Source organism: Ursus americanus, chromosome 4, assembly GCF_024610735.1.
Source record: "Ursus americanus isolate L20-20 chromosome 4, mUrsAme1.1.p, whole genome shotgun sequence".
Lineage (NCBI taxonomy): Eukaryota > Metazoa > Chordata > Mammalia > Carnivora > Ursidae > Ursus > Ursus americanus.
In genome coordinates, this window is record NC_142130.1 from 28029399 (window position 1) to 28049912 (window position 20514).

Genomic DNA, 20514 nt, shown 5'->3' on the forward strand with positions numbered 1-20514 from the left:
GTCACAGAGGAACAAGCAAAATGCCAGGGAATCACAGAGAGGGGATGCTAATTTTACCTGGGATGGTGGATTCTGGGACAAGAGGTAGGTAAGAAAGGCTTCTTCAAAGCTGAAGCAACATTTTAGATTTACACTTGAATAGGCAGGGGGATTTCGCTTTAAGCAGCAGGAGCAATGGGCCAGCTGAGCATGCTCAGGGATTCCAGCCAGCAGACAGGTACAGGGTACAGGGAAATAAGGAGGTGCACTCAGTGGCTGGAGGTGACAGCAGAAGAAAAATAGGGGTCTAGGACATTTGAGGTTCCTTAAGCGAAGTTAGTAAGTTTTACTTTAACCTTCAAACTAATGATCTCCAACTCTTTTGATTAAGCATCCCCATCTGTAAAAACATTCAAATCTACAGCCTCTCTCTCTCTCTCTCTCTCTCTCTCTATATATATATATATATATATATACTTTATAAATTACATGTATGTACTACTCTGTAAATTATGTATATATTATAAATAAAAGTTGAAATGTTTAAAGAGACCAATACTAAACAGAAGCAGAAATTAAAAGCTTCTTTCCACAGGCCAGAAGCTTCTCTTGCTCCACCCACTCCAGGCAGGAGAAGCATTAGGCAACAGTGTATTAAGCAGCAGCAAAACACTGAAGGACTGTATGCGTGGAGAGACATATGAGGGCAGTCTTTTAGAAAGCCAAAGTGGGGAAGAATCGAGAAGGATGAACTGGAGTGGTGCGCTGCAGTCACGGAAGACACGTTATATAGAATAAGGGAGTCAGGCAGGCAGTGGCTGTAAGGGCAGAGAGAAGGCGTCAGCCTGAGTAATGACGACGCTTGGTGGTGCTTGGTGGATGGCAGCATGCGTAGACTCAAGTTCTAGAAAAATGCAGGACCTCTCCATCCTTAAATGCAAATCTATCATCGTCTTCTACGAAAGCCCTGTTTGAGTGTAGAATATCATGGAATATGAGGGTGAAGAAAGCTTCCTGTGAGCATTCCCACAAAGCCAACTTATTTATTTGCAATTCTAAGGACTTGGATTCATGAAAGGAAGTTTGATTCTGGGTAACCTCAGAGTCATATCTCTATGGCCCCTCTCAGACTGTCACCCAGGGAAGAAGACCTGGCAGCTCATTGGTGAGCTTTTCAAACATGAAGACTCTCCCAGAATCATAAGATTTTAGAACCAGAATAGCCATTTGGGATGATCTAAGTCAAGGTTCACTGGACAGATAAAGAAGCAGAACAACAGAAAGAGGGAAAATGTCATGACAGCACACCTTCTAATCCCTGGAGTCTGGGCTCCTTAATGTGCCATGATGCTCTGTGCTGTGCTCCTTCAAATGAAAACCATTTTTCACACCTCCCAGATGTATCCTGGCCCTGTCCCCCGCTAGTTGTACGGTATCTAGAAAGCAATTTAATTTCTTTGTGCACAGGCATACTTGGCTTCTTGTGAAATTGTTTGAATGACTAGGAATTGCTTCTGAAAGTTGTTCTAAGGAATTGAGAATACACAGTACAGTGTGCTACGTGACCGGAAAGTAGGTGCTTCTAGGGCTTAACTTGCAGACAGAATTAAAGTTGATAGGAAGACCCATGGTTAGGAGTAGTAGCAATGAGCAAATTCTCCTGAGTTTCATTCACAGATAAGAGTTGCTGAACATTTACCACATACCAGGCACTTGGTGTGGATTATCTCTCTAAATTTTCATAGAAATAACTTAAGGCAGGCATTATAATTGGGCATTTTTTAATAGATCGGGAAATTGAGGCTTGCAGAGGTTAAGTCACCTGCTGTAAATCAGATAGGAGTAAATGCCAGAACCAGGGACTGAAGGCAGATCCCTGTCCTCCTTACACCTTCCGTTGTTAATTATCAGTTGTCTCTTTAAGCAGTCTAACATGCTGATACTTCTCTTTTCCTCCTTAACTGTAATTAGCCCATGGAAACAGTAGAAAACTGTGGAGCAAGGGACCAGGAATAAACAGGACTCAACCAGAGCTGAAGACACAACTTTTGGCCTCTTGATATTAAAAAAAGCTGGGGGGTTGGGGGAAGAGAGTGTAAACACATCCATGCATACAAAAGTCTTGTGTAATGAAAGCATCCCCACTTAGCATAGAAAAATATTCTCAGTTACAGTCTTAGGGCCTCTTTTTCACAGGCACATCTTTTGGCACCAGAAATAAATGAACAGGGCACATTATTTGGAAGAGCACAGGCATGAGAGTTTCCTGACATCAGAGGAGCTGCACAATGTTGGACCTGTCCTAAAACTGTCCTGCATCTCAAGGGAGCTCTGCTCATTCAGGCTGGCAAGCCTGGGGAATTCCCTCGTACACCACAAATCTAAACTACCTGCAGGTAAAATGCTATTGTCGTAAAATGTGATCTTTGCCTATCATCTTTTTTTTTTTTTTACAACATCCACGAAGAAAAACTTGCAGAGTCAACCAGAGTGAGTTGAAGAGGTAATAATACTTTCTGCAGAAGAGCCATTTAGCACTCCAAGAGCACATTAATCAGCTTCAACTCAGTGGCAAGTTCAGGCCAGGCAGGGTGGTGTAGTGGGAAGCATGGGCCGGGGGGAACCCAGACATCGGGGGTCTGATCCCAACTGTTTGCTCGTCTCCATCCCCAAAACCACCACCTCGTGCAAGCCATCAGCAGCTCCTGGCTAGATTCCTCACTGACACTCCTACCCATTTTCTCTTCCAAACCACACTACAGTGGAGGTTATATTTTACAATATAAATTGGAGCTTGTCACTCTCCTACTTAAACCCTTTAATAGCTTCCCATTTCATTTACAATAAAACGCCAAACCCTCAGCATGGCCTGGAGAGCTTTGCACCATCTGGCTCCTGCCTACCATTCCATCATCATCTCAATTTACTCTCTCCCTGGCTCGCTAAGCTCCAGGCACACACGCCTTCTCTTCTTCAGACCTAAGGATCTTTGCACATGTAATTCCCTCTGCCTGGATTGATTTCTTCAAGTCTCAGCTTAAGTATCACTTCACAGAGGTCTTGCCTAGGACCCCAATCTAAGTCTAAATCATATTCATTTCTATATTCATATTCATATTCTTTGTCAGCACACGCTGTTCTCCCCTTTCATAACACTTATCTCAGTTTGTAATTAAAATATATTTTCTTTATTTGCTTTATATCTATTGCCCCCTCTGGAAAATTGCAGAAGACTATGGCATCCATGAGAGTGAGGCCATGTGGGTTTTATCCATCAGTGCCCACTAACACAGCATAGGAATAAAACACGTATTTGTTCAGTGAACTGATTTCCTATCTCCGGATTTCAGGTTTTGTCTCTAAAACGACAGTATTAGACAGTTCAATGGCTGCCAGTCTAGGATCCCGGAAAGCTAAGGGACTCATAAGTAGAAATAGATACTTACAAGCTATTTCCAATTAGTTCAGTTGAAAATGGGGAAAGTATTTGTAACAGATTATACATATCACCACTGTATATAATAAAGATTGTTAAAATTCCATTTAAAAATATAATCTACACAAACTAAAATAATGCAATTAACCAAAATACTTATCAAATACTTATCAAATGCAGATACTACACTTGTGATGTAAATATGGATTGTATGCTATATCCCAAATTCACTTTGGGATGTTCTCAGGGACAAGTTGAAAGCAAATGAAACAGAATTGCAAGGAACTGCCACTGTGACCAATAATGGGAGACCACCTCAGACACATAGATGAAAAATCTCATGGGCAAATACATGAACGTTGTTTGCAGACAAAAGAACTCAGACGATACTCTCAAGGGTGATCAGTCTAATTCCAGACACCAAGTATTCATACGCACACATACACAGCCCCTTCTCTCATAGCCAATTCCAAGAGGCATATGTCAGGGTTCAATCCCCAGGGACTGATCTAACCATAGCTAATGATTCTCCTAAACATTGCAGAAGAGGCCAGCTTGACTTTACCACCCATAACCTATTTAAAAAAGTCAAGAGCTTCCCATTTATATCTGACACATCCTAGTAACAAAAGATATGATTTGTCAAATAAAATTTTAAATTGCCATATGTATGTTTGGGAAAACAACTAAACATTAAAATATATATTATATTATATCTATGTGAAAAAAAATCATTTTTTATTTGTTTCAAGCCTTGCACTTTGTTATATTAAAAAAAACTGTGTAATTATAGAATCTTTGTGTTTTGGGGGCACCTGGGTGCCCAAAACCTCAATTGATTAAGCATCAGACTCTTGATTTTGACTCAGGTCATGTTCTCAGGGTTTTGAGATCAAGCCCCACCTTGAGCTCCGCACTGGGCATGGAGCCTGCTTAAGATCCTTTTTCTTCCTCTCCCTTTGCCCCTCCCGCCCCAAAAAAGAATCTCTGTGTTTTGTTTCTGAATGAAAAGATAAGAGAATAGGGGCGCCTGGGTGGCACAGCGGTTAAGTGTCTGCCTTCGGCTCAGGGCGTGATCCTGGCGTTATGGCATCAAGCCCCACATCAGGCTCCTCCGCTATAAGCCTGCTTCTTCCTCTCCCACTCCCCCTGCTTGTGTTCCCTCTCTCGCTGGCTGTCTCTATCTCTGTCAAATAAATAAATAAAATCTTTAAAAAAAAAAAAAAGAATAAATTTGACACTCCTTGCAAGTATGTATCCACACAAAACCCATTCTGCATGTGGATCATCTTTAGTATTATAAATGGGAAAACAGATCAGATAGAATGTTCATGAGGTTTTCTCTTTTAACTTTGATGTTGAGGCCTTAAAAATTTCTTTATGTGCCATGTAAGAATTTTGATCGGTATTTTCAAGGTAAATATTATCTTGATTACAATTTGCAGATTTATATAATTTTATATACTCTTTAACTCTTTCACTTCTTTGAATTCTTTTTAACACAAAATATTTCGAACATGTGAAAAACACAGAGTTAACAACAGTCCTCAGTACCATGTACCAAAGACTAGTCAACAATTTCTATGCACAGTATTTACTCATACAATCTTTATTAGAGTTCTAGGAGGTTTTATTTTGTTTTCTCATTTTGCAGGTGATGAGATTAAGGCCCAAGAAGTGAAGTAAGTGTCCAGGTTCCTATATTTCATAAATAGAAGGGCTTTGAGGATTTGAGGCCAGGAAGTCTGGCTTCAGAACCCACAGGGCAGGCTCTCATTCCCTCCTGCCTCTCAAACATCCATGAACTCACCACCCACATTTAACAGATACTCACATTTTCCGTAATTGCTTCAAATTTTTTACACAATTAAAATATTATGGTTATCCCCCCTAATTCCATTCCATTATTTTCCTAGCCTGACCCAATGATATTTCTGCATTCAGCATGTAGTCTTCTTGTTCTTACTTTCTGTCCGTTTACTTCCTCCCTTTGTACCCACAAAAATATATAGTACTATTTTCTGTATTGGACATTTTTGCATAAAAAGCATTATAGTGATATTATATATTTGGATTTGAATTTTCATCTGATCTGGAAATCCTTTAATAGGTGACTACAATCATTTTGCATTCACGGTAATTTCCAACTTCGTTGTTTTTTATCTATCGTCTTAGTTTGTGTTTTCTATTTAATTTGCATTTCTTTACTTCTTTACTTATCCTCATGTTCTTTCAGTTGGATTGATTTCATTTTCTTTATTCTCCCTCCAGTTTATTCCCTTATCTTGAGTTGAAAATTATAGTTCTATTTCTATTATTTTAGTGGTTACTCTTAAATATTTAACGTAAATTTGTAATTTAGCAAAATCCAAGGATAACTGTTATCACTAAGCTCCTACCAAATAATGTGAGCGCCTTAAAACTCCTCTCACTGTCCAGTTGTTCTAGCTTCTTCTTAAGCTCATGGAAGGCTTGTCATAGGATCTCTGTCAATCATTACATATTAGATACATCAACATGTTTACCATCTGTTTTGTTCACCACCGCATTTTCAATCTCTCCTTCCCTCTATAAAATGTAAAGATTTCTGTCTTTGCCACAACATTTGTTTCTTTCCTAATACTGCATATGATATAATGATTCTTAGATTTTTTAATCTTTTTTTCCATACTGCCTGTATCTGCCTATAGCTTCTGCTCCTTTTAATGATTAAACATTTAAAATATTCTTATTTTTAAATGTATTTCAGATTGATCTAGTATTTAGAATTTAGGGGTACGAATTCTGCAGTTTGCTGTGTTGTATCCTTGTGTGGTTTCTATTATTGGACAATGAGATTTTATTCAGAGGAAATTGTTTTGTGTTGCCTTGGACTGTGAAGCCATCAGGAAGAGTTTACGTTGGTCACTCATGACACTTTGTGGATTTCTCCAACTGCAGAGAAGTTTTTTTGTTAACTTCTCAGACTGGAATTCCTGCTTAACAAGAAGATACTGTTAGTATTTTATAATATTGGACTTCACCCATGAAATGGTCCAGGTTTAGGTTTCTCATTTTTTACAGGTAACATTTTCCACCTATTACCTTCCTTAGATGGGCCCTGTCAGTTTTCTGTGCCAGGTGGAAGTAGTTCTAACTCACCATTTCTCGGAAGGAGCAGGGTCTCTGTCAAAGGTCCCTTTCTGCCTCATGCAGGCCTAGGGCTCATCTACTGCCTACAGGAGGACAGAAACCCAACACCCAACTATAGATGCCCATGCAGGCCCTGGCTCTGGTCATCCCCCTTGAAGCACATGAAATCAGTTCCTGTCTTCTCTAGGAATATAAGCTCCCTCTTTATTTCTGGCACCTGAGGAGTTCCCAGCTTTGGTTTGGAGATCAACCATGCATTTTGATTTTTGCTGTTGTTGTTTTACTCTCTCTAGCAGACCCACTTATTTTTAAGCAGGCGATGGAGTTCTGTAACATCTCAGATTACAAGAGTCAAAGTCTTATCACTTCAACATCAATGTGTTTTTTGCCTCTTGTCTTTAACGCATGGTACATTACAGATAACATTAAAACTGTCTCATATTCAAAACCATCATCGTGGTTAGAATTGTGCAATCAAATAGGACAAAAACAAGAAACACCTTGATGGATGAAGCCAGGCCCACATCTGTCTGATCCCTTCTAGTTGTCAAGTACCCATCCAGTCAGGAACTGAGAGCCTACCAGGGCCCAACACTATGTAAGGAGACTGACATATGATGGACAGCTCATTAGTTCTATGTTTCTAAACAAACCCTAAAGGAAAAGTATTTTAGAAATAATTCATTCAATTGCTTCAAGGAAAAGAATACATATAAACAGGTATCAATTTCCCCAGAACACTGCAACCCCCCAGTTCGGGAAGCTATTCTCCTTCCCCCTCTTTATTTTACAAGTGAAGAAATGGAGCCCCGGTGCAGGAAAAATGAATTTTCTGGTATTACACATTCATCAAAATTCAACCAGAATTCTTCCTCCTATTAAAATAGCTTTTCTAAAAATGGAAAGATATGGACAAAACTACTTTTACAGTTAAAAACTAGGTAAATCCCAGATTACTGATAAGCATAATTTTAGTAGACTTAAATTCAAAATTTCCAGAAGCAATATGGCAGGGATTCATTTTTTTATATATATAGTTTAGCAAGACAGCCCTCTAAGAACTTTCTCTGAATGGCTTAAGTTTACATTCTGATTTTTAAAAAGTAACATTTATTTGTTCTTAGTTTTATTTTTAATCTTTCCCCTAATTCTACTGAACCAGAAATACTTCTTATCAAGTGCCAATAATTCATACCTACCTCTCATATAACTATGTAATAAACACACATGTGTATGGCTATTCATTAAATATATAAATAAATACAAATTATAGCATATATTCTGGGAATAAGCTAGGCAAAATGTCAAAAATGTCCCTTGGTACTCTGATATCTGTAACAGTAAAAAGAAGAATTATAAGGACATGTAAGACACTAAAAAAGTTTTAATTCTTTTGGAAATATTCAGCAAAACGATGAAACTTACAAACTGTTTACTTCTCAGAATGCTACATTGCTCTCTCTCACACACACACACACACACAAATAATTGTGAATTTTTCTTTAATTTCACCTACCTAAGGATACTGCTTTATTTACCCAGTTTAACAATATTAATTTCCAGTCACTACACTTTGGCACCAGTATACTTTCAACAGAAGTTAATAGAAAGAACACTGTACCAGGAGTCAGAAGGTTTAGATTCTAGTCCTAGCTCTGCCATTTGGGCGATTCATTTCATTCCTCAGGTTTCTTATGTAAGATTAAAGAAGTTGCAGGGGTGCCTAGGTGGCTCAGTTGGTTAAGCATCCAGCTCTTGATTTTGGCTCAGGTCATGAGATCAGGGTCCTAAGACCCAGCCCCATGTCAGGCTCTGTGCTCAGCATGGAGCCTGCTTAAGATTCTGTCTCCCTCTACCTCTGCCCCTTCTCCGATTTGCACATTCAATCAATCTCTCTCTCTCTCTCTCTCTGTCCGTGTCTCTCAAAATAAATAAAAATTTTAAAAGGATATTAAAGGAATTGGATTGTCAAGATCTTTTTTTAGATATTTTATTCTACGGTTTTAAAACAATAATGGTGGCAATTATAAGGCTTTTGATTAATGATTTTACTATGTTTTAGTCATTGGGTACCATGAAATACCCAGATTTGAACAGATTCAAACAGCACAGTAGTATATAACAGACACTTTTGATAGCTCAGGGCTTGGGGGGAAAAATTGCCAGAAATTAATAACAAGATTTAAAATAAAGGCTGTGCCAGAAATATGTAAGAACACTAAATCAGTTCCAATGTTAAGCAATAATAATTAATATCCACTAATAATTAAGTGGCGATGTGTAGTTTCTGTTCCAGGTGCCCCAGCTTCCCTTTTTGTCTCATTATTAAGAATTACAATTTCCTGTGCTGCAGATAAACCTTTAGGCAAAGCATATTTCATCTGTTTGCTTAATGGACTGGCATCTACTTGGAATTCGGAGTTCTGGAACTTAATATTGGTTGCAATATAATTTATAGTTGACTTCAACATCCTCTTTTACATTGGGAAAACTCTCAGGCTAATTCAAAGTATAAGACTTCATTAACTTTCATCTACTTAAGTGAAAACATACCAAACCTCATTCTAGAATCCAGCAAAGGAAACAGAGGTGATGGCTTTTGGAGTAGAAACCCACAGACAAAATAACCTAAATGATAAAACATTATGAGAAGGTAACAATTATGTTATTTCCAAAATGGTGATTTTGTCCAGAAATTCTATTTATGATAGTACAACAGAAACAGTAACCTGGGAAAACCAGCCCCTAACTGCATAATAAGGAGTACGGTAGAACTTCTTAGACTTCTTAGAGCAACATTGCTGAAGGCAACTACCCCACTTCACCAGAATGGCGATCCCTTTCCCTCAGGGTCTAGTAGTAAAGGAAAGAATGTTCTATACCTGGGCCAATGCTACCCAAAAACAGTATAATGCAAGCCACATAGGTAATTTTAAATTTTCTAGCAGTCACAATTAAGAGGGAAACAAATAGCTAAAATTATCTTAATAACATATTTTATTTAACCTAATATATCCAAAATGTATAATCAACATAAAAATCATTGAGATATTTTATATTCTTTTTTTCATGCTAAGTCTTCAAAATCCATTGTGTGTTTTACAATTACATCCCATCTCAATTCACACTGGCCACTTTCAAGTGCTCACAAGCTACATGAGCTAGTGACTGCCATACCAACAGCACGGCTCTAGATGTTTGCATATACTGATAGACATACTTCTCCAAACAGCAACCAAGTGTGTGCTGCTACATAAAGCAATAATGATCTCAGTGACCCATAATGTGAATTCTCGAATAACAAGATAGAGATAACCAAAGACCACATATGTTCTGAAAAATACGTATCAAAGCAGATGCAAGACAAAAATTATACCCTAAGCCTGTTGCCTGCCTGCCTTCTTTCCTTCCATATACTTACACTAGTTCTTCCTTCCACCAACACTCTGACCTTCGTAGTAAAATAAAAACTACAAGTGTGAACAAGACAATCAGGGCTGGTGCCCTCATGAAGTTGACCCTACAGTGGGAAAAAGAGAACTTAAATAATTCTATAATTAATTTATTACAAATATAAGAAGTGCTCTAAAGGAGTCCTGGTTGCTATGGGGGATAGACTTTATTTAGTCTCAAGGGAGTTTCTGTGACTCAATGTTTGTGTCCTCTTAAAATTCAGATGTTGAAATCTTAACCTCCAAGGTGATGGCATTAGGAGGTGCAGCCTTTGGGAGGTGATTAGGCCAAGAAGGCGGTGCCCTTGTGAATGGGATTAATGCCCTTATAAAAGAGGCCCCAGACGGTTCCCTCGTCTTTTCAACCATGTGAGAACACAGAGAGAAGATGGCCATTGATGAGGAAGCAGGCTCTCACCAGACACTGACTCTATGGACACCATGATCTTGGACTTCCCAGGCTCCAGACCTATGAGGAATAAATGTTTGTTGCTTGTAAGCCAACCAGTTCATTTTTGTTAAACAGAATGGACTAAAAGAGGAGTCAAAAGTCCGGATATAATGTTGAAGATAAGTCCTAAAGAACATAGCAGAATTAAGTCAATGGAGCAGGTAGGTGAGAGAAAATATAGGAAGTGGAAAGTGACAACATTCCACACCAGGGCAGCAGTACAAAGGAAAAGCTTCAAGGACAGTAAAGACTGTGAGGAGTTTAAACAATTAAAAGTGTGGCTGGAATGTAGAGACTAACAGTATGGAACATGGTCCAAGATGACTCCAGGTCATTCAGACTGTAACAGACCATTTGGAAGAATCAGTATAAAGCAGGCGTCATCTGAGAAACTCCAGATTTAAAGACCAGAAGATATATGGGACATCTAGAAAGGATAGTTTAGGGAACAGTTTTTACTCACTTGCCCATCCCTACCCAGGCTGGCCACCTGCTCGCCATCTATGCCAAAACTGTAGAGTTCCAAATGTATGGTTGTAAAAGCCTAACCATCACTGTACAAATCTAGCCTTTGATTTTATGTACCTTTGTCCAAGAATAATAGCCTTTCTTTCCTTACCAATTATTAGCGTGGTCTTCTCTATTGCCTGTAACAATAACAAAATGCATTGCTATTAAAAACAAAGCACGAAATTGTTCAAAGCAAGCAAGCAACAGAATTATTTTTACTCCTTTGCCATTTCTAACCTAGAACATTAATCAACCCAAATAAATGACAATTATGTAACATTTATAATTCATAATTACATAATTCACATGGATTATTTCCCAACTATATTAATCCAATACATAGAATTATAAAATTTGGATTATGAAAATTTCCCTGTAGAAGGAATGCCCATATTTTGAACTTTTAACTTTTGCACAGAATAATGGAAGGACGTGTAAAAGTTTTAAGCTTGAAGATGACACAATCTAGCCCATATTTTATAAACTCAGTAGACACTGCAAGAGAAATAACAAGACAGAAGCACAGGCAGAGAGATAAGCTAGAAAACACTAATTATAACAATGGTAGCTCAAGCAAGAGATGACAGAGTTGCATGAGGGTGCTCTACAGACAAAGTGGCTTAAGATGTAAAATTGTCTTGACTTAGTTATTAATTGCATGTGGGCAGAGAAGGAAATGTGTGGGAGGCAGTAAAAATAGAAAGTGGAAGTATGTAACCATGGCACAGCCTGAATTTTCTTATAAGAAAACAGACTACATACTAAAGTGATGTACGACCCCCTGCAAAATAACATATACTTCCCAGCACGGCACGAAAGACAGAACTCAAGAGTTTATACTTCTCTGACCTGATACAGACCTCTCTCCCCTTAAGGAGCTACATTGCCCACTGAGCGTAGGATGTCCCTGTGAGATATTAGGGAGGAATGAGCACATGTTAACTTGTAACCTTGCTCTGATGTATACCCTTGGCACTGTTCATATGCTGGTGTGAAAATCAACCAAAGGGTCAAAAGCCAATTTTTAGAAGCGGTCCTTCTCCCCAGTCTTTGAATGCAAATAAACCTTTACTGTCAGAGCTAGGATGAGTCCAAGGTTTCCAATTTAAACCAGATAGATATTGCTGCCATTATTTGAGAAGAGGAATATAAAAGAGGACTAGTTTTGGAAGTAACTCTTCAAATTCAGTTAGGGATATGTTCAGTTTGAGGCACCAAGTAGAAGTTGGGAATACAGGTTTACAGCATAGGAGAGAGGCTGTACTAAGCACTGAGTGCTACCAAGAGGTTGGGTAAATATCCATGGTATTTAGTGAATTGGAAGCCCTTAGTGGCCATGGAAAGAACAGTTTTGTTGGTGATGACAGTAGAAACCGGAATAGAATAATATGAGGTGTGAGTGAGGGGTGAAGAAAAGTTGACAATAAATATAGAGAATTCTATGTTTGAACATGAAGAAAAAGAAAAGTAAGCACCTGAGAAAGGATTGGGGATTGTGGTGAGGTTGTCTGATTGATTTTAAAAGATTTAAGCCTGTTGAATCAAAAATAGCAAGAATCCAAGAGAGAGGAGTTGAAGTATCTTTCCTATGAAGGTGGAAGGGGATGAAATTTAGAACACAGGAGATTGGTTTCGGCTGGAAGAAAAAACAACTCCATTGTAACAGAAGGAAAGAAGGATAGAACAGATGTCATTTTGCTTATTCAGATGCAAAAGTGTTGAGGAGTTCCCAAATATGGCGGCTCCTCTTCATAGCAGGTAATTCTCCCTCAAGATTTCCAGTACGTATGTGAGAATTCTGAGGTGGGGGGCTGTGTGTGTGTGTGTGTGTGTGTGTGTGTGTGTGTGTATATATGTATGTATGTATATTCTCTTAAACTATACTGAATATCTACTGAGTAATGGCTTTATCACTGAGTCACCACAGGTTTCCCATTGCCAAGCTCCAGGGGTGCCATTCAGAGCACCATCTGCACAGACTGGAAGGCCAGCTACTTGTGTATTCCTAAAGCAGACTAGAAGAACAAAAAGGAATGACTGAAGTGTCAGGAAAAAATTGACTCTATTCCCAATTCTGTCGCTTTTGGGCAAGTCCCTAGCTTTCTTTGTTTTATAATGTCCTCATCTGTATAGAGTAGCAACAGATAAGAGATGATAAATGATAGAAATAGGGAGACAGAGAGATACATATATACATACATATGATTGATTGGGGAAGAAGGAAGAAGAAATGGCTTTTTAGGGAGCATGTGCGAAGACACAGATATGAAAAAGGCTTGTCACGTTTAATGCATTTCCTTGTGGCTGTGACAATGTGTTCCTACACTGTCCTGAGTGCTATAAACTGCAATTATATGTGGAGTATCAAGTATCTTGTTATTGCTGGGCCCCTTCTGTTACTATTTATTTTTATGTTATTACATGGTAATAACATATCCTAAATCTGTGTAGATTTTTTCTGATTTAAATTTTAAATTTAAATTTAAATATATCTATCTATCTATATCTATAGATATCTATAATTTAATGTGTACATATAAATTTAATTTATAGATATCTATAGATATAGATAGATAGATAGATAGATAGATAGATAGATAGATGATAGATGTATCTTATGTGTCCCATGAAATACACTTCTAAGGCAGGCATTTTTCACACCCACTTCTAATAATTGTAGGGCCCAGGGCAAGAGAATAAATGGAGACTCTCCTACCATATATCTAATATTTAAATTTATAAATCAAGGTAACTAACTGTTCCATAAAACATGTTTAGGTTTTTTTTAATGTATTTTTTATTATGATATGTTAGTCTATACCATACAGTACATCATTAGTTTTTGATGTAGTGTTCCACGATTCATTGTTTGCGTATAACACCCAGTGTTCATGCAATACGTGCCGTCCTTAATACCCATCACTGGGCTAGCCCATCTGTAGTGAAGAGAAGGGCTATATGCACCCCAATGTTCATAGCTGCATTGTCCATAATAGCCAAACTGTGGGAGGAGCCGAGATGTCCTTCAACAGATGAATTGATAAAGAAGATGTGGTTCATATATACAATGGAATATTACTCAGCCATCAGAAAGAATGACTACCCAATATTTACATCAACATGGATGGAACTGGAGGAGACTATGCTAAGTGAAATAAGTCAAGCAGAGAAAGACAATTATCATATGGTTTCACTCATTTGTAAAACATGTTTAGTTTTATTTCCTGAAAATGATACCTTCCTAAGAAATCAGAGGCCCAGACAGAGTCAAACTTAAATTTCTTGGGCTCCTCAGAATCTTTTGCCAAATAGGACAACACTGGGAGAACTTGCCCCCAAGCTCATACCTCAGACCTCTTCTCTTCCCACCCCCAGCTCCAGCCAACCAACACTGCTGGGGACCTTATATGGATTCATGTGGACGCAGAAGCTTACATGGCCAAATGCCATCCACACTTCTTGCAAACAGCGCTGGTGACCCTTCATGCCTAGGGGTATACCCCCTTCAGTGCAATTTGTCCTTGGAAGCACAGACTCTGGGGAAAGGCCCACAGAGACCACAGCAGGGGGCTCAGTGCTACTGGATAGGGAATCAACGGTTCCAGATACCCGCAATGTGGTATAGAATGAAGAAGCATGGGCTCCAGGTGGATATGAGCACTTTGTTCCTTGGACTTCTTGCTCCATGGAGAAAGACCAGCCTGGAGGAAGACCACAGCAGAGTCCAGGACAAAGGCCCTCTCTCTAAGAACTAGAAGACTCATTTGTATTCTTAATAGATGACTTTAACATTAAGGTGACTGGGGCTCAGACAGGTGAAGTAACTCCCTGGTACTCAGTCCAATTACTAGTACGTGGTAAGCTTGCAGTATTGGCTGAAACAATGAAGAATAAATGACGGTGACACCCACCTACTTAGTGACATAGTCTGAACATGAACATGGTTTTCCTTGAACTAATTCAACGGTTCTAAGCTGACCTAAATACATATTGCTATGTGGGTTTTTCATGGTTTTAGATACTCTTTTCGATAGTTCATTTACACACACATTTGTGTCTGTTAGTGTGTAAGTATACATGTACATATGCACATACACCCTACATGCTGGCTGCAGGGTATCTTGGGAACATATCTTAAATATGATTTGTGGCAATGGCTGTTTGAGTCTTATTATTTAATTTTTCCCTACACAAATCTCATCTGTTCTGACTATGACCCAGGGATGCCATGAGTATCCATCTTACCCTCCAAAACAACATTCAAATCTCATCAAATATTACTTCCCTCATTAGCTTAAATCTATTGTAAATACAGAGTCCTATAATTCACTGAAATCCAGAATAAAAGAGAATGTGAAAATTGAAGGAAGGCTCTGATGCATTCATTATTAGAGTGATTTATGTAATTTTTATTTTGTTCCATTTTTTCTTCTACATACACAGCAGTGCATGAACAGAAACAAAGAAGCGTGTAAAGAACGCAAACTGAAAATGACCAACTGGATAAAGGCAAAAATGAAACTATTTCTGATCTACTCAATAAAGAGGCTACTAAGAGAGGCAATCTTCTATAATGCAAAGAACACTGGAATTAGAATCAAAAGTGGCACAGGGTGAGGGAGGGAAGGGACACTGAGCACTTATAATGTTCCAGGCACAGGGCTAGTGCCTTTGTATACCTTATTGTCTTCCATAAGGTGGACACTAACCAGCCTGGTACTCCCTGGTCTCTAAACACTGCATATGGTTGTGGTAGCTCCTTACGTGGCATCACAGAAATCTGTAACAATAATATGAGTAACAATGATATGACTATGACAAAGGGCAATTGCTAGCAGGGATCTGCACTGTGTTTGAGAAAGAATATAGAGAAATATCCACAGTGCTCCTGGCTCAGACGTGGGATGACTGCACTGCAAATGCAAGGATCGTAATCAGATCCCATTATTACCTGTGAATCAGAACGTGCTCTGGCAAGCCTGCCTGTGGGAAAGACCCACAGAGAAGCTGCTTAATATTTCATGATGATACCGCAGAGGAAGAAGTCAAAGGACATTTCAGAATTGGCCTTTTTGTGACTTCGCAGAATAGATGTAACAAGTGTAAGACCAGTGAGGAGTTCCTCAGAAGCTTAGAATGCTAGGGTTCAAATGAACTGAAAGTTTCTTACCATTTTGTTAGATGATAAGACATCCAACAGTATCTCTGTCTTTTTTTTTTTTAATGTTTGGAGAAGGAAAATAGCTTAATTGATAAACTAATTCAAAAAGCCAAGTTCTACTTAAATAATCCTTGATACATTTTTAATAGATTTTAGGTCTTACTTCATCTTTTCAATAAATCAGGATAGTTATTTTCAATAATTAGAGTAACAACATAGAAATGGCATGACTTTAAAGTTTGACTGTTGCTACTCTTATTTTATATAATTGAAAGTACATAAAACCTAAGTGCTTATGAAGATAAGCAAAGATAAAGACAATTCAAAACAGTAGTAGAATCTCAACTACAGAAAGAAATTCTTTTACTGGAAGATGTCAGGATTTATACTGCATTTTATTTAAAATATGTGATGTTATAGAAACTGACATAATAAGATGTTCTGTTTTCGTTTTTGTTTTTGGTCTAGTGAAATGTGATGGTACACCAGGTATTGCACTAAATGTCGTGGGGGCTACAACTAGAAACCATGCATTAAAAAGAATCCAATCTATTAAGGGATATATGTGACTTATAAACACAGAATTTCCATACAGCGGTAACTAGAATAAGAGTTGGAGAGAAATGGAGTATAGAAGGAAAAATAAAAATTTGAAAATTAATACCATTTGCTTTTAATTAAGACTATCACAAATTTATTCCCATTTTTCAGATAGTTCACATTTTTTAAAGCATCTTGCTATATGTTGTCAGACTATGAAATACTGTAAAAATAAGTATTCAGGTTTGCAAAATATATTTTACAAATTCAGTTTTTCAAAAAAATGAAACATATGAAATAGAAAAAAAACCAAAATGAGTGAAAACTTTCACTTATATCTTAGGAAATATAAAGTAGTGTCAAAATTTTGTCCCTTATTTGAGACTGATGTCTGTGATACCCAATTACTGAAAAAAAAGAAGTTAAAAATTAAGAAGGAAAGGAAGACAAACAGGAAAAACAAAGAATAAGAAAATCTTATAAAGAAACAGAATTGAATGGCTAAGAAATGTGAAAAGACTTAATTTAACAGTATCTATTCTACACTTCTCCCTTGAGGTCTGGGACCATCTGGGCTGCGCATTTCCTCAAGGGGAAGTCTGGGAACTGCTTACATATATGTTAATGCTACCCCTTCAGCATAAGCACTTCCTCTTTTTTTAATCCTAGATTTTAAAAAGGAAGCGTAGCATTCCTGGTGCTTAATCTTTAATTGATTCCATAAAGTTAAAAGAGGCCAAAAACAAAACTTTAGATCAATTCCACTTTATTTTGATTCTACGTAAAATCAATTTTAAGTCTTCACTTGATATAACAGATTAAGAACCAGGCATTCTCTTATAAGTGTGTTAAGTGTAAGATCCACGTTTCAAAATACATTATTTCTGTGAGAGGTCATAAACCACAGGTGTCAGGTACAAGCTACAATTAGACTAGACAACGGCAGACAATTCAACCAAAGGAACAAATGAAGAAATGAACATTATACGTCTGATTAAAATCGTCATCCATGATATCTGGGCAACAAAAAGAACTAAGAACTACCTACGCTGAAATATCATATTCTAATGTTCTCATTTCAATTTTAAAATAGTTAAACTAAACTAAGAAAGGTGCTATGATAAGCCAGGCGTATAAAGAAGAGCTCTCTCCTAGGCGGAATCAATCACTGATACCATTCCCTTAGTTTATGAAAAACATTCCAATCCCCATGACTTTTCCTTCCATAGAACACATCCAAAATGGCTGCTTAGATTGCAAACCAACTGGGAAATATCCAAATGGATGGATGGGGAAAAGCCTTCTTGTGCCATGTATTTTTGAGTAGCAGTAACTGCTGGGACAGGCAGCCATATGGTTTCCCATTTATGTTCATTTCTTCACGTGCTTACCACTCACAATGACTTCTATTGAAATCCTTCTCATCTTCCCTGCCCTGGTTCAAATGCCACACTCAGAGTGTGGGGGCTGTGGATAAATGCACTCGGGGAGGATAAAGAGTCAGATGGAACAAGATCTCAGGAAACCACAGTCATTTTTAGGCCACTTAAAAGTGCTTTTGTGGGGCTCTTGGGTGGCTCAGTTGGTTAGGCCTCTGCCTTCAGCTCAGGTCCTGATCTTAGGGTCCTGGGATCAAGCCCCATGTAGTTGGGCTCCCTGCTTAGCGGGGAGTCTGCTTCTCCCTCTCTCTCTGCCCCTCCCTCCACCCCTTGTTCATTTACGCATGCTCTCTCTCGCTCTCAAATAAATAAATAAATAAATAATCTTTAAAAAAAATAAAGGTGCTTTTGAAAGCAACTGGGAAACTACGAAGTTTTTATGGGGAAGTTGCATACTATTTAGTATGTATTTTTTAAAATTCTGTGTAAACTATGATCAAGGAGTCAAGAAAAGAGAAGTTGAGACACCAGGTGGGAGACTTTATAACATTCTAGGTTGTAAGAAAAAGCCCCTCAATCTTGGCAGTGACAAGAGGGATGGGATTCACATAAGATGGAACAAACACTGTCAGTTTGTCTGATGTTAGTGACTGTCTCTGATTCATCTTACTATCCCCCTCAGTAGTCCCCAGAAAGTCCTCACGTTAGTGTCTGATGAATAAATGAGGGAATAAGACCTTGCAGAGATCAAACCCAGGAAAGACATGACTGGATGAGAGATTGGGGAGATGAGTCAAAGATAAGTGGGGTCAAGCTGGCAGACAAGAAGGTTGGCGTCACTGAACTACTAAATATTATATTTGCTAAGTGCCTACTTGGTGTCACAAGTAGTACCATTCATTGAGATGGGAAACTCAAGATACAAAGCAGACTGAGATCTGGAGGACGATAATAATAAACTCAAGATGAGGGAGGTTGCGTTTCAGTTACCCTGGAACTACATGGAGGCATCTCACATGCAGTTAGAAGTTTGGATGAGGAGCTCAGATGTCAATCTGTGCGTCAGAAATACAGAAGAGGCAGATGAAGTCAATAAAGATGAACCCATCCAAGGAGAAACCATAGCAGAGAAAGGAGAAACAAACAATAACAACCAAGAAGCCAGGAATACCTCCATGAAAGATATCATTCAGCAAACACTACTCTTCACAAAGACGACCCTGCTTTCATGGACCCAGTTTTCAAGTTCAGAATCTAGCAGAAGAACAGAAACTATAAGAAACAATTTTAATAAATATTATAAGTTTTACGATAAAGGTATCTACAGAGTAAGTGGGTACATAAAGGAGAAGGTGGAGAATTTAACTTGGGAAATAGGTCTGAATGATGAATGGGGCTTGCATGAGCACAAGGAACTGCTGTCGTGGGACCAGTAAAATGTATGTCTCTTCATTACATTAGTGCACAGACTGTAACAGTGAAATTACGAACAAAGATATGCTTAGAACTTTTAAAATTAAACACAAGAAGGCCTTGGAGCATATAGCTTACGTGCTGTGATATCTACCTGTGAAAGTGCCTGAATCAATCCCGATGAGGTCTAGACCAACTGGAGACTTAATTTAGAATGCAGACAAAAACCTCTTATGAAAATCCTAAGAATTTGGTTAACATTAAAAAATAATAAAATCCCTACTGTGAAATTATAAAGCTCTTTTCTCAAAGCACATTATAAAACAGCAGTTGCAAGAACAGTTAACCAAATATTACTGTGCAGAGGGATAACGTGACCTCCTAAAGGCCTCACAGAAATTCTGATCTAGACTAAAGATATTTTACTCTGGGTTTATCAAATCAAACCTGGATCATTATGTGCGATTCCATCCTCTACAAAGATATTAATAAATTGGAAGTTTGTCCAGAGATAGGAAATCAGGCTCAACAACACACCTACGATCTGTCATGTAACTTTAGGTGCTGTAACTCCTTATTAGAATGCTAAAAAAACCTTAGGAGGGACTTTGTATCAGACTTCAAATTCAGGGAACAGGCCATGCTTTTTCCGGTGAAATAACACGGTCAATGGTTTAAAAGAGAAAACTCAATTTCCCTATGTACACTGCAACCATACACAGATTTTTTTTTAAATGGAAAAAAAATTAAGAACTCAAGAACTCTTAAAGCGTTGAAGAAAAAAGCTGGACTACATGTGAAATTCTCAATGCTCTGTACCTTCCACTAACACACAACCTCAAGCTAAAGACCTGTTTCTTTTTTTCTGTTGCCCCACACCACAGTGCTAGACAAATGATAAGTAAACAATGGCTGTGTCTCAAATAAATGTATGAAAAGGTAAATAAAGGGACCATGGTGATAGGTTCAGGATATTCAAATATCATATAAGTTACATGACCATTAAAGTCTCCCATAATCCTGAGACTCTCTGATTACAATATCAGTGAGTACAATTTTGC

At 38.1% G+C, this 20514-nt stretch overlaps 1 protein-coding gene across 2 annotated transcripts in view; it reads right to left on the minus strand.

The window, feature by feature from the left end:
* The window catches only part of FGF12 (fibroblast growth factor 12), a 537364-nt gene that overhangs the window by 215431 nt on the left and 301419 nt on the right, over positions 1-20514 (minus strand). The window lies entirely within an intron of this gene.